A 16,279-nucleotide genomic window follows, 5' to 3' on the forward strand; every position below is an offset into this window, starting at 1 on the left:
CTCCAACCCTTTGGGCTGAACAGGAACCTGTATCGAAGAAACCTGACAATTTGACATGGTTGTTTATGGTTACATGGATTTCCTTTTTTTGCTTACTTTTAAATGGAAAGAGGAATTATGTAACTTGTCAGCCGGGCCTCCCTGAGCTAAAGGGAAATACTGAAAGGTTTCCACTTATCCCTCCTGTTCACAAGATGTGGGCTAAGGAAGAAAGTTGTGATCCTGACAGTGGCAGGAATCAGAGAGAAGAAGGGAGCAGAGAGGGAGAATAAAGTCAACTTTTTCAAATTTTCTCCTCCTCATTGTCAAATGAGTGGGTTTTTCCTTAGTACAGGTGGTTTATCAAGATGGCCCAAAATATGGCGGTGGGACTTCATGCTGCCCGTAGATTCATTTCCACTGAGCACCTGTTCTGTGCGAAGCCCTGTGAGCGATACCTATGATAGATACTAATATGGATTCCGTACTGACTCTCACATCAAAGCCTGGAATTGTTAGGCCAAGTTGCCACTATACAAGGAAGTGTGCCATAATTCAGAGCAGGGACAGATTATTTCTGGAGAGAGGGACCTGGAGTGGTTTTATGAGGGAGGAGACATTTAAGTCAGGCTTTACATTATCAGTGAGGTTTGGGAGACAGGCATGTGAGCCAAAAGTAGTCTCAGGCAGAGGGAACATTGTCATAGATCGGGCAGCGGGACTCATCCCTGGTGTTTGCAAGTGTTGCCTGGGGAACCTGTGAAAAATGAAGCCAGTGGAGATCCATCTTGAGAGATTCTGATTAGCAAGGCCAAAGGTGGGGCCTGGGAATCTGAATTTGAAGGGGGGGGGACGTCAAATGAATCTGATACAGAGGGTCCAGGACCTCCCTGGAGGGATGCCGGTCTAGAGGAAAAGGAGACCTCAGAGGTAGGGGTATTTGTTGAAGGGCATCATTATGGGGTAAACTTGGAAACGTTGGTAGGAGCCATGCACATAGAAAGTCTTAAATGCTAAGTGCTTTATTTTTCCATGTAGCTACCATATTTGGAGCAGTCACTGTGAACTAGATCTTCAAAAGAACGTTATGGGACAGTGATGTTAGTCCCATTTAAGAAGAAGCTACCTAACCGAAGACGAGTGCAAGTGACATGTTCAGGTTTTCCCTGCAGGGTGAGTGGCAGAGCTGGGGTTCAAATCCAGGTGGCTCAGTAGGTAATGGGGAGAAGGGTCAGTGTGATGAGGACCAGATTTAGAGTGAGGATTGGCTGCCTGATAAAAGAGAAGAAGCCAGTAGGGGGGACCTTACAGAAGCAGCGTAGCTAAGGGTTAGGTACAGAGCTGCCCAGTGCAAGAGAGGGGAGATGAAGCAGGAATTTCTAGAGCTTTTGGGAGATTGTGTCATACAGGGTTCTGTGGAGAGCACACTGCTCAGTCTCTTGTGATTTCTGCAAGGTGCCTGAGGCCTTACATAGCCACTCCTGCAAACCCTCTCCCTTTGAGACTCTGGGCACTTGGGTGTTGTTGCCCCTGTTTGTGAGGTGCTGACCCCCAAGTTGCTCTGGCCCACGGGTGGGGGGCTGTAAGTGGTTAAGAACAAAGTTACTGACATCAGACTTCCTGGATTCAAATCCTGATGCACCACTCCCTGCCTGAATGCCCTTGGGCTAGTTTATTTAATCTCTCTGCGCCCCAGTTTTCTCACCTGTAAAATGGACAGATAACATTAGCATCTCCAAAGAACTGACGTGAGATTTACACAGAAAACAGATGTAAGACACACTCATTAAATGTTAGGATTCACTAGTATTGCTGCTATGTTTGTTACTTTATTTTTGCTTGTATTTTTGTTTTATTTCAAATCCTAGGCCTTATGATGCCCAGACATGCCTCTTGCTAACTTTAGGAGCCACAGGCTTATTTGTTTACCTCCGAAAGAAATTCCTCTACCAAGTGTCTGTCTTATGAGGGAAACAACAGTGGACAGTGATCAAAGAGAAATTCCTCTTCTGATTAATTTTATTGCTTTGCAGCATCTAAGGAATGTGAAGGAGGCTGTAATCCAATCCTAGAGGAACACTGGACTATTAGAGAAGAAATCTATTGTTGGAATCACATCAACCTTGGCTCTTCCAATGGCAGTGAGAAGCTCCCATTATGGGTAGGATTTTTTGTTATAAAGTGAGCAAAATGTTGCTAAAGAGAAGGGAGTATTTTCTCTTCTTAGTACTTCTCTCTGGCTATAAAAGAGGTAATATTATATACAATTCACATTAGTTCAGTGACCTAGGATGGATATGTGTCCCACCTGGCTCCATCCTGGGCAATGCAGCAAGTCTGTCTGTGTAGACTCCCTTCTCATTAGCCTTTCCGTTTATTTAGAATTGGGGCCATCGACTATATAAATCATGGCAATCCTAGGAAGGCTGACATTAAAAACAAAAACAAAAACAAAAAACAACCCGAGCTAAATTATTTAAAGAGTAGATTTGCAGGACAAGGAAGGGGGTTCTACTTTAGGATTCTCAAAGAAAGCTGAATGTAAGGTGAGAGAAAAAGATGAGACTGAGCCATCTCTTTAGAACTTGAGAAGAATTGTCTAGGTGGAAGGAAGAGAGAGGACAAAACCGAAGAGCCCTTAGCCAGGACAGGCTCCACACATTTGAGGGACTGGAAGGGGTCCTGTTTGCATGCGTGTGGTAAGCAAAGAGCAGGGTGGTTTAGGGAGTGGGAAACTACTAGAAGCTGGAGTAGATGAGGCTTTGAAGTCCATGATTTTATTTTGAGTACAGTTGAAGCTATGGAACATTTTAAAGCAGGGTTGCAAGGTATTATGACTTACATTAAAAAAAAATCTCTGTGGGATCTGGTAGAGAAGAGGTGATAGAGGACAAGAGTGGGGACACAGGATTAGTTAGGAGGTTACTGCTGCCATCCCACCACATGGGATGAATTTTTGACAAATTCTACATAATTTATTTCTCCTTGGGTGCTCGAGTTGAAGAAAATTCTGGGTTGTTCTGAATTTAGTAGTTGAAAAGAAGTCGCTGCAACTACTGAAGAGTTAAAGCCTCTCATTGGCATTTCTGGAAACGGTTGCAGAATTCTAAAGATAAGTTTACAGGGTCATTGGCCCTGATCCTACCATGCGGTATGGAAGTCTCTTCATAGAGGTTGGTCTTTGCGATCTCAGAATGCAATGGGAGGATTACAGAGCACCTTGAGGAAAATGAGAGCCAGTCTCTGAAAGAAAGGAACCTTCTGTCAGTGGAAACCACTTATTACAAAATAATGAACCCAGAGGTAGAACAACAGAGTCGAAGGGGAGTGGGAACATGGAGAAATGAACACCAGTCCTTCGGTGCCCTAGTTCCCAGCAGGGGATCGGACCAGACTCAGGGGGATATGAGGACAACAGGGCACATGCTTCTGCTGGGCAGCTGGATCCTTCTTGTGCTAGACTCAAGCCATGGACGTGACCCACCCCAAGGAGCCTACTCAGCATCAGACAGGGCCTACACTAATTTGGAAACTTCTGACACTCTCAGAGTAATTGCAAGTCAATTTGGCCAAGGGCAAGTTACTGCCAGTGGTGAAGTCATTTTGCAGAATTTTCCTTCCTTACCCAAATCCTCCAGCTAAAGGAAATAAGTGAAATTTAAGCAGAATATTGGACCCCCAGAGTGAAACTCCTAAGGTAGAAAATGAACACCAACTTACAGAGCCTTAGCCCTTCTCAGAAACCCGTGGAATTAATGAAATCCAGCTCTCTCTCCCCAGCTGACCTGTTTTCTTTCTTTCTTTCTTTTTTTTTTTTTTTTAATTCCAGGCCTGGGACTGAGCACCAGGTTTTTAAAAGTATATCTGAGCCCACTTCAGAGTCATCTCATTCCTGTTGCCCACAGCAGAGAAACTATGGTCAGTGGTAGGAGTTAGGAGACAGAGCTGAACTCAGAATTGGGAAGAATGGCTTAGTAATCATTCCTGCCCAACAATGGAACAGCGAGACAATACTACTAATCCTATGCCCTTCTCATTTACTGAGCATATACTATGTGCCAGATGCTGGGCTAAGTGGTTTACATGCATTATCTTCTCCTTCTTCTTCTTCTTCTCCTTCTCCTTCTCCTTCTCCTTCTCCTTCTTCTTCTTCTTCTTCTTTAGAGGCAAGGAAATAAAGTCAAGGAAGGGTTAAAGTCTCGTGCCAAAATTCACCCAGTTGTTCTGCCTCATGATCCCTGGGCTGGGGCAGGGGTGGGTAAACAGAGACGGCGCATTTGAAAGAATGAATGAAGGAATGAATTTGATTAAGCTCAAGAAATGTTTTCAGAAAGCTACTATGTGCCAGGCATAGTGTTTGGCATTTTTGGGTACACAAAGACCAATATGATCTAGATTATGTCCAGAAGATCTTTCCAGACTAATAGCAACAAGCTAAGCAGACGCTTTCTAATTTATAAAACTGAATATGTACACATCTCCCCCCAGAAGGCAGTGGAAGCCTTTGGTTGCTTTTGCTAGGTGGAAATAGATTTAGGAAAGGCTTTCTGCGTGAAGTGGCATTTCAGCCGAATACTGAAGGAACATGTAGGAAAAAATCTGGGGACCAAGGAGTCTCCTAAGCTGTCACATTTATGGGTTACAACAGGACACAGGGCATTCACTACAGCTTTTCCTAGTAGGAGGCAACCTGAAAGTATTTAGAATTATCTGCTAGCTACAAAGGGAGGGACTTGGTTAAAAGAAAGACTGCAGGTCAGAGGTCAGGGAAATGTTGGGGAGAGTGGTAGCCAGATCCTGGGCTGGGATGCCATGAGAGGAAGGAGAGGGGCAGGTGGCTAGGAGAATGTTTTTAGAGGCACAACCAATTAATCAGAGGAAGGGAACTTGACAAAGACAACAAACCTGACGACGTTGCTCAGACTTTGAAACTGATTTACCTGGAGGATGGTGGTGCCATCAGTGAGGGACAGGAGACAGTCAGGGGCCCAGAAAAAGAAAGGAATGAAAATTTGAACATGGATTTACCATCTGCATGGGCCTAGGAAAAACACTTGCCTTTCTTTCCCATAGTGGGTGGGAATTGCTGGGTTGTTTGGTTCCAATAGTCGGTGTCAGCTAGCTCGTGTTCATTACAACAGGGGTTTATCGAGTGCCTCCTGCTGAGTCTGGGACCCTAGGGCACAGGCATGAACCAGATCAGTTCAGCCCTTGGCCCTCATGGAACTTCGATTTCTGTGGAGAGGCAGACGTTGTATGTATGATGCTCATGTCATTAGTAAATTTACAATTGTGGCCCATGCTTTGAAGGAAGGATGCCTATCCCGAACTTGCCTTGGGCCTGCCTCCTGTGAGAAAGGGAGTCCACGTACTTACCTGGATGGTAAGTAGGTTAGTCCCAGCATACAGATTGTAATCTGAACGCTGTTTCCTTGTAATAGCAATAAAAGCAGTTAAAGATGTGGCCACTTGAGGCTGCCGGGACCAATTTCCAGTGGAATTCCTGGTGTAGGTACAGAGGTCTCGGTGATGGGAGGTGTTGACCATGTTCATCTTGCCAGTCAGCCCTTCCTTCTGCTGACTTCACCAACAGCCTTGCCGGCCCTAGGTTGTCTGGGTTATTCTTAAATTAAATTCTGAAAACAAAATTCTGAAAATTCATTTTCTCCAAAGCGATGACTTGGGAAAGGCCAGAAATGATGCTGTGGTAAGAGAATGACACTGGAATGTAGAGCCGAGGGCTCAGACTCTGGCCAGAGATCACTCAGCCTGCCCACAGATCTAAAAATGCACAGTTTGACTATAATGCTGGAAAATATCTCCTAATGTTTTGGCCTCTGCCAACAGAAAAGAGAAAGTTAAAATCATGGATGGCAGCAATATTACTAATTCAGGAATGTTAGCACTCCAGCACCTCTCATTTTGCACTAATGATTTAAAAAAAAAATCATTTCAGTGTGAATTTGTCCCGGGCAGCATGCAGGTTATTAAGAACAGGGAAGGAAAACAGAAGGAAGGAGGCAGAATGACAGAGTGAGGACACGGTGGGGACGGATCAGAAATGCTGTTGTTCTTCCTGGGAGCCGAGCCTGAAGTGGGCTCGAAGGCGGACGTGTTGCTGCCACTTCTGTCATTTTTCATTGCGTGTCACCATGTTGATTTGATTGTTGGATCCTTTTCCTGGTATGTGAGAGCTTGTGCCAGGGTTGATCCAAGGGACTTGGAATTAGGCTGAGCTTTTCATCACCAGGCTCCAAACATCTAAGCTGCCTTCAGTTTTCTTATTGTAAAGCTCACATTCTTGCCTGTGTAGATACATTGGGCCCCCAAGGGGGTTTTTAGTCTAGTATAAACCCATTAAAATAGCAGCTGCTGGGGAGGAAGGGTGATATTTTCTGCCATGGATGTGTGACACGGACCCGCTGACAGCTTAAAGGTTGCCCCGTCACTGCAAGTTCTTTTTATAAATGACACTTGTCTTCACTCAAAAACATTACCTGAGCAGCTGCTGTCTGCCAGGTCATGGGTTGGGCTTGGTGGGCCATGCAAAGACAAGTAGACATGTCTTTGTCGCCAGACGGTGAGCTTCCTGAGGGCAGGAGGTAAGACAAACGTAAGTCACTGTGTTACGAGGTTGAGATGTTGGCATTATTATAATGACAGGAGACTTCATTAATGACCTATCACTGGCAAGTACTGTGCTATTCTCACTTCTGAGAACCTCAGAGCTGTGAGCGGAGAAATGGTATTAGAGCACTCTGGGGCTTGGGTGAGTAACAGTTCATTCCTGGCCAGGGAAGTGGAGAAGGTCCCTTGGAGGTGATGCTGTTGGCCTGGGGCACGAAGGATGGAAAAGGTTTTCATAGACAAAGATGGGTGGGTGATCTGAAGCTGGAGAGATGGCCTGAGCAAGAATGAGGAGGCAGAAAAATTCTCATTTGGCAAAGGGTAAGCATCTGGCGTGGCTAGGATGAACCTTTCCTTAGAGCCCTGGGTCATTTGAGTTCTAGGTCCGGACCCCTGCTCTGTGATTTTTGCATGTTTTATTAAAATATAACATAAATATAAAAACACATATACATCACACGCACAGCTCAAGGAATTCTCATAAACTAAATGCAATCATGTAAGCAACATCTAGACTGAGAAGCCAAACATTCTAAGCCTCTCCAGAAGCCTCTCTCACTCAACTTCTGCTCACTACCCTCAAGGTGACCTGTCTCTGGACTCCAACAGCGTAGGTTAGCTGTGCATGTGTTCGAACGTTACAGAAGTGGAGTTGCTTCGAGAGAGCTCTTTAGGTTTCTGGCTCCCTTGCTCTGTTTCACATTTGTGCATTTCCTCCTGGTGTTGCGTGCCTTAGTTTACATTTGTTGCTCCATGGTATTCTGCTGTGACTGTACCACGATGCATTTCTCTGCTACGCTCTTGTTGGGATTTCGGTTTGTTTCCACTTTGTGAACATGCTGCTTTGACCATTCTTGTGTAATGTCTATCGATGAACACATTGATGCGTTTCTGTGGAGTACGTATCTAGGAACACAATCTCTGGATCGCAGGACTGAAAATCCCCTTTTAATAACAAAAATATTCATCTCATATGATTCTAATTACGCTTTTAATATTCCTGGGTTGGGAAATACACAATGATAAATATCTACTGTGAATTCAATAACACTCGTGAATCAGTTGGTATATCATCAGTCACAGAAATCTCTGGGCATGAGCATGATGTACTATGTCTGCAGACGAGGTTGGGCGCGTGTGTGGATACAGGGATCCCTTGAAATACCTCTGAGTCTGCAATCAGGAGCCACAGACGCAGGTGAATGGTGGCGTGCGTGGCCAAGGCGCAATCATTAATTTAATTTACAGATATTTCTGCTGCTCTGGCCAACCTCCAATCCGGGAGATCTAGTGGGATTTTTTTCCCTCTCTCTCCTTTCTTTTTGCCTGCAAAAACCACACATGGGCTCCCTAACTATGACCAAGTGGGATGGTTATGATCTCTAGAGGGGACTCTGGGCTTGAAGCCACAGTCTGCCACTTACTGGTTGTGTGAGTAAGGTCAGGGAAGAGCCTAGGATCCTCATCTGTAAAGTGGAAATGAAAATACCTATCTGGTAGAGGGCCTAGGGAAGTCAGATAAGGTTATGTGTGCCAAACGACCAACATGGCATCTTCTCGCAGAGTGGTAACTACCACCATTGTCTCCACCATCTTGTTCATCATCTTTTCCTACCTGTGTCTTCTCCTTGGGGTTTTGTTCTTCTTCTAGGCATATAGTACCTTTGTCTTGTTTCCCTAATGTCTGCCCTCAACTCCCATTATTCCCATAACAAAGGAAAAATATTTTGATTGCTCAACTCCTTGGGCTCCATGAATCTTTCTTTGTGAGATCTTTAAACAAATATCTTGTGTCCATGATCCCTTTTATCAGCCCTCTTGAAAATCAGAACAAATTGGAGAAGTTCATTTTAGCCAGCGTGCATGTGGTTGATGACATCCTGTGTTCCCCATCTCTCTAGACTGTTGTCTTCCATGTTTTAATCCAGAGGAAAGAATTGAATGATTTTTTTTTTGTCCTGTGACAGGCTTTGGAGGGAGTCATTATGGGTTGAAGGGGACCTTTCTATCACCCCCTTAAATAATTCTTTGTAGGAGACCTCCTCTGTAATCTCCAGGGCATCTTTGACTCTGAAGGGATAGGAGCACTGTATGGAGAAGGCAGGAGATTTATGGAGAAGCATTTTGGTCGAAGGCATCAGAGGTGGAGATGTCCAGAAGAGCTCGTCTTCCATAGTAGGAGCTCCGCTGTATAAGGTCAAGGAAGATGGAGAACAACATCTTCAGACAGACTCTGCCCCCCAGAGCTGGATCTGGTTTCAGAGCTAAGCAAGGGGAGAGTCAGATGGTCTGGGCATTTGTCTATGATTGAGGTCAGACCACAGGATGCTGGGAAGTTTCTGGCAAAGCGCTGAGGATAAGAAGGCGATTAAGGAGGAGTGACTGGCCGTGCCCTCACAGGGCACAAGAGTAGTACTTCTGGGAACGGGTTTTCAGGCAAACGTGACTTTTGATAAAGAGTAGTCAGACACATTTATGTTTTGAAGCACACACCCCACATCCAGCCAGTTCTTAAAATAGTCAGAGTTGAGCAGATGGATTCTAACAACGTATTAATCTATTTGTAATCCCTTTCCTGACTATTGTCCAACTGGCCTTCGACATGCTCAGTCTCCTTTAAGGTAAAAGGGAAGAGCACTTTCTCTACCTTCATAGTTATTTGTCCCCTTCCTAGCTTTGTAAGACCAAGTTTCCCCAAATCCCCACAGATTCCCTCCTTTGGTGAAAATGTAAACGTCTCCCTTGAGATTTCAAACATCATTGTCCCCCCCCACCCGCCGCCCCCGACCCCCGGCGTGGAGAGGTACGCACAATTCAAAGACATGGAAAACTGATTCCACCAAAATCAAGTGCAGTGTCTTGACAATCCTTCCTTTAAAAGAATCCTCAGAAAATTCATTTCTGCCTGCTTTGTATCAACTCATATTTAAAAAAACACAAATTAAAATTTCCTCATAATTTCAGTGTTCGGAAATTAAAGGGGAGGAAAAGTTGCTGAGGAAAATGTGTTAGATTTTACTGAGCCCCAAATATCTGGAAAACAGTTTGAGATCCTTGGCCAAAGCGAGAGCTCTGGCTCAGTTTTCATACCCTTGCTATCGACAGCTAATTTCTTGAGCAAATTTATTCACTGTTTTTGAAAAAAAAAATTGGCAGCCTGGAGTCACCTCAGATGTGCAGCCTGTTCAGAAATTCCTGAGTTCAACTTTCTTAGGCATTTCGGTTTCCTTCTTAGCTCTCAAAGAACATTCTAGCAACGTGACATATTATTTGTATGTGACCTTTCACCAGAGGGCACAAAGATGGAGAAGCCCCGTTTACTTTCTGAAGATAAGGCAAAATGTTTTATCTTGAACATAGCCTTTATAAAGTCAGAAGGAAGAAAAAGCTTATTAATAAGCTTTTTGATTCTGACAGTAGAATTTAGCTGCTTGTCTTAGGAGGAAATGTTTATGTCTGCTTAACACTTGGCATCTTGAGCTTGAATCTGATTTCATTTATCAAAACTAAATCATTAGCACAGGGGACTTTTAAGGCAGTTGAAAATACTCTGTGTGATTTTGTGACGATGGATACATGTCATTGTGCATTGTCTGAACACAATAGAAAGAGCCACACCAAGAGTGAACCCTAGCGTAGACTACGGACTTTGAGTGATGATGACATTGTCAGTATAGGTTTGCTGATATGGGTGGGGGGGATATTCCTAAAGGGGGAGGCTGTGCGTGGGCGGGGCAGGGGATGTATGGAAACCTTTGTACCTTCCCCTGAATTTTTCTATGAACCTAAAACCACTCTAAAAAAATGAAGTCTTTAAAAAAAATCATCTATTTCACAGACCTGTACCCCTGGGGCTAAAAATACATTATATGTTTATTAAAAAAATAAAAAAATAAAAAAATAATAAAATCCCAACAAAAAAAAATCATCTATTTAGTTTGCTCTAACCTTACACCTTACATCTAGATCATTATCCCTAACTTGCTCTGTGAGTAACTCTTCATTTGCATTTCCCAAAAGCAGGTCTTGAGATAAGAACTCATCAGGAAGGTGATCTTGGGAAGCACCAGTGATTGAAAGAAGGGAGGAAGCCAGTGAGAGGGGCACCCCTAAGCAGATTTTCTGGGTGAGCAACCAGGACTCAGTGACCTTCTGAGAATCCTCGTGGAACCCACCCACATGGGGGGATGGGAAACATGGGCACTTATGCACCAAGTCTCACCATTCCCCTGTACCCAGGGCTGTACTCAGAACAAGCGTCCATGGGCCCAGAGGACCAGAGGAAGTTCTTAGACAGTTATGATGGGAACATAGACACCTTGTGGGTGAGAAGTTGTCAGCATGCTGGAATAGGCCAGGTCAAGGGTGCCGAGGTGCATCAAGGGGAGTGAGGGAGGCCCTGGCAGTTGGTAGTTCATGACCTTGACATCATCTCTTGAGTCCTCGAGTCCCTATTTTCACAATAAGGGATTGGGATTTCCAAACTGGGTCCCCAAGATGACAGGTATTCCTTACAAAAACAGTTCCTTGACCAAATACATTTAAGTATTAGGTTAAGCAATATGTATTTTTGTTAACCGCAGGGCATCCCAGAGCATTTAATATCTAAGAGTGGGAGAGCACGGGTGCTGTTTTCCTAAGGCATTTGATCACAGACACCTCCCCTCTGTTATTACTATTTTTTCAGGTGACACCTGTTAATGTTTTGAAGGTCTGATGGTCTGGGGTATATGGTTTGAGATATGCTGCATAGATGGTTACTGTAGTCCAGCTCAGCTCTGTGGCTAACTGAGTGCACAGTCATTCCAAGTGTGGAACTTTAGCTTCAGAGGAGATGGGGAAGGCTGGAATCCAGAGAGTTCTAGGCTCCCCACCTTCCTGTTTTCATCTCTTTTATCTCAGAAGAGTCAGTTTCCTTGTTGCAAGAGCTTTCTGGAACTAAAAACAAATTAATAAAACCAGTGTATTTAGGTGAAGGTGCCAGGAAATCCTATTGCGGGCATGGTGGAGACCAGTGTAGGGTCAGAGGGCTGGGGGCACTGGACGCCACTTACAGCCAGCCAGAGGCTCTCACTTGTTCTGTGAGGAGCTCCTCTGTGGCTTTGGCTCTGGTGTTCTCAACTCTCGGCACATCTTAGAATTACCTGGAGAGCTTTTAAAATAGGTTGATGCTTGGGGCACCTGGGTGGCTCAGTCAGTTAGGCACCTGACTATTGATTTCAGCTCAAGTCATGATCTCAGGGTCGTGGGATTGAGCCCTCGTGTGGGACCCTGCACTCAGAGGGGAGTCTCCTTGAGATTCTCTCCTTCTGCCCCTCCCCCTCCCTCTTGCACTCTCTCTTTCTATAATAAATAAATAAATATGAAAAAAAATAGACCTATGCTTGAGACTCCTTCCAGATCCAGTGGATCTAAGATTTCTCTATGGGTAGTTCAGCAAATAAACTGCCTGAAATTCACTTACAGCAAAGTATTATCCCAAGGTCCCAGTGGGCATCCACAGCAAAGCGGCTCACTATTTTTAGATTTCTCTGGATGAACATTCCTAGCAGCACAGAGCTTTCTTTATGTCTCAGCACAAATTTTGTTCTGATTGAGAGCCAAAGTTGGGAAGGCTCTGTCTACACCCACAACTATGTAATTTAAGGGTCTGTTGTTGACCCTGCTGGTAAGAAGCAAGCACTTGAAAGCACACTGACATATGAGAAACCACAGCCTGGAACAATGGCCCACTTGTGAATCTGTTTGCACTTCATTGCTCACTGTCCTGTCCTACAGTCTTGGTGACAATATGATGAGGTGTGTTCCCAAGTTTGCCTGGAGGACAACTCATGTGTTTCCATCGTTCCTCAGATAGAAGCTCTGTGGTCAAGAATGGGGGGTATAAGGGGAGAGCAACCCTGGAAGGTGACAGGAGTCTTAATCCCTGTTCAGAAAAGTTCTTCTTCCTTAGTACTTGAGAGGGGACCTCTGCCATCATTAAGCACGACTCGCTTGGTCCCGAGTCCATGGCAGAATGAAGGCTTGGATTATGCAGATGTATTTGGAAATGCCTGTTCCTGCTCTAAAACCATGGAATGTCATTTACTTTGAAAAGTTTTCAGTGCAGAAACCTATGGTCCAAAATAATTCACCTGAAAAAAAAAAACTGAAGATTTCCAACTTTTCAAAGTAGAAAGCATTATTAAGAATTTTCACCTTCACCATCTCTGATAATAAATTTTTGTGGGTCACTGCAAATATACAGTACTGTTATCAGATTAATGGGCAGTTATTTTGGGAAGATGATCTTTCCTCCCAGAGAAAGGAGAAGAACATTCTGCATCCATAAGCTCCAAAACAGGAGATTGGGCTATCTTAAATCAATCAATCAATCAATCAATCAAATCTATTTTTTTTTCTGTTTATCTGCATGAATTCAATCAACAATAGCCAAGCGATTACCTCCTATTTTCACCTATCGACCAGTTGGTAGGAACTTCGGGCTGGTTCACCATGTAGGGAAAGTGTAGTGAGAAATCCTTGCTGAAAGTTTCCGGTACTGATTTTGGCTGATTTAAACAGAAAAGGAGTTTTATTAAAAGGGTATAATTAGAGGCTGAGAACCAGTCTCAGATTTACAAAGCCAGGGAAATCATACCCTAGAACTGGTCTGGTTAAAAAAAAAAAAATCTCAAAAAAACCAAGCCCTGACTGCTTTTGAATTTAAAAGCCTGATCTTTGCTCCTTGGGATCTCTAGCTTGTGCCACCTCCGTTGCTGCCAGAGGCACTCCCACGTTTCCTCACCACTGGGTCCTGTTTCAAAGTCTGTCGTCGGTGCCTCTGATTGGCGGAGCTGTCGTGGGTACCTCTGATTGGCTGAGCTGGCATGGGTGCCTCTGATTGGCAGAGCTGGCATGGGTGCCTCTGATTGGCAGAGCTGACATGAGTGCCCTCTGATTGGCAGAGCTGACATGAGTGCCCTCTGATTGGCAGAGCTGGCATGGGTGCCTCTGATTGGTAGAGCTGTCGTGTGTGTCTCTGATTGGCAGAGCTGAGGTCATGTGTTCTCTCATGCCCTAGCTGCAAGAGAGCCTGGGAAAACAAGTGTCAGACATTTTCAGCTTCGGTAGTGGAACACAGATGGAATTCTCCGAATAGAGAACATGCTGATGTTGGGAAATCGTGGAAGTTGAAAAGTGCCTCCCACAAGCAATTCGAGGCCGTGTAACCAGCATGTACCAAATCACCAGCTGCACGAGAGATGATACCGACACAGGCTGGTGGTCTCGGAGCATCTAGTCCATTAGAGGAGACGGGTCACAGCACACACTGCCTTACCTTAGGGCTGTTCTCGTACAATTCAGTAAATACAGGAATGTGGAAGCTAGGAGAGAGAGAGATGGCTTCTTGATGGTTATTACACAATTACGAAAGACAAGGTAGGTTTTTGTTTTTTAAGATTTTATTTATTTATTTGACAGAGATCACAAGTAGGCAGAGAGACAGGTAGAGAGAGAGGGGGAGGCAGGCTCCCCGCTGAGCAGAGAGTCCCATGCGGGGCTCGATCCCTGGACCTTGAGATCATGACCTGAGCGGAAGGCAGAGGCTTTAACCCACTGAGCCACCCAGGCGCCCCAAGGTAGGTTTAGTTGTATTGGAACAGCACCTGTATTTTGGAGAATATAACACAACATGGTTAGTGGTTGTTAGACTTACAAATGTCATTTTGTGTGGCACGAACATTTTCCAGGGTTTGAGAAAGCTGGAGTTTGGAGAATGAGATGTTTATAAGGAAATGACCCTGTGCTGTGTATGTGTGAATCTTGCATTTCTCTATTTGTCTTGTTAGACAGTGGCTTGTGGGGGCCATCAGAGCACAGCTTCTGTTTCGTGTGAGTTTTATTCTCACTGTTAGTCAATCAAGGAAGAGATGAGTCTAGGTAAGCCACAAAGGGGCCGTGGGTCTCTCTTGGTGGCATTCAGACTTGTAGGGTGCTCACCATCTGAGATCAGGAAAGAACTCCTAGCTGTTGAGAGTTGAAGGCAGATGAAAAATTTGGAATTGCCTTCAGCAGCATGTAGTGCAAGCTGACAGCGAGTAGTCATTCCCGGTAAACTAGATTATTGACATTCGTAGCACTCTTCACTGTGGTGTTCATTTTCCCTTAGGGAAATGGGAATACATTAGCAGAGTTGGATATGACCATTCGCACATTGTCTCAGTTATGGGGTACGAAGAGAGGGGTCTTTGAGGCTGAAGCAAGAGTAATTTCTTCCTCTCCAACACTACACAAGGCCAGTGGTGACACCAGGAATCCTGTAAGAAATGTAAATTGTAGGGACAGAATCAGAGCTGGATGGTCTTGCTAGCCTTCTCAACCAAGATGTCTCCTTAATGTGATGAACTTGATGGTTCTGAATTTTATACTTGGTAAGGAAGAGAAAGAAGGAGTTTCCTACATTGTGCTGGAGCGAAGTCAGGGAATACAGAGGCCTTAGAAGATCGTAAAGCCATAAAATGGTAGCACTTCCCTGCCACGGGAGCACCCAGCACTCAGTTATGTCAAATGTTGGGAGAGAATAATGGTAAACACTGTTACCCTGTGCTTTTTTGATAAAAGGGGACTCTTGGGAGAAAGACTTGCTCTTTCTGAAACATGCTGCCCCAAATCACCATCGCTTCTAATTGGTAGTGGTGGCATTTGGCAAATCCTCTGTTTTGGCCACTTTTGCAGGGTTTGCTTGATTTCACAGTTGTGGTTTTTATGCAGGACAACATTATTTGATCTAGTAATTTTCATGCAAATTAGAGGTTGAAAAGATGTGCTGCATAGTGAGAGACCAATGTCCTACATTTCATGTGGAAATCAATTTAAAGGAGCACTAAAACCCCAGTGGAGAAGATTGTTGACTAGACATTCCTTAAAATAAATACAGTTGAGAAAAGTTGAAGGAAGGACTGATGGCTGAGTGCTGACCACGACCCAGACACTTTAAGTTTTTTCATAAAATACTCACTATAGCTTTACAAGGAAGGAATTACTACTGATAGGCTATGGATGGGTTATGCCTGGTTGAATCCTTGGATGGAAATCCCTAGAGAGATTTGCATTCTCCCTGCATGCCAGCCTGCCTGGCATCGTCTGGCACCACCTCCTACCTCACTCTCTGTGTCTCTAGCCCCACAAACATTTCTGCAGGTCCTTGACTTTGCTCTTCCCGCTTCGTCCACAGCACTTTGGGACCCACTGTGTTTTCAAGCCTACGTTGAACACCTGCAAAACTTGACCCTGAACTAGTCTACATAGTAATTCTCAACACAAACCAAAGAATCACACATACCACATTCTTTGTCCACCATGCAGTAAACTTAGAAACCAATACTAAAAGCCCTCAAAGATCATATGTTTCATAATTTTAGTAATTCACTTCAAAACAGTGCATTGCTCAACTAAAAAAATATCATAGTGGTATTCAGAAACTATTTAGAACCAAATAATAATATTAACACTATGTATCAAAACATCGAGGGATGGGCTAATGTGGCATTTGGAGTAAAATTTTGAGCTTTACATTAATAGATAAGAAAGATTCAAAATTGATACAAAAATGTTCACCCCTGCTATGAAGTATGTAAGCCTGACGATTCACAGACCTGTACCCCTGGGACTAATAATACATTATATGTTA

The sequence above is a fragment of the Lontra canadensis genome, unplaced genomic scaffold (assembly GCF_010015895.1).
Source record: "Lontra canadensis isolate GAN:19392208 unplaced genomic scaffold, GSC_riverotter_1.0 scaffold8, whole genome shotgun sequence".
Lineage (NCBI taxonomy): Eukaryota > Metazoa > Chordata > Mammalia > Carnivora > Mustelidae > Lontra > Lontra canadensis.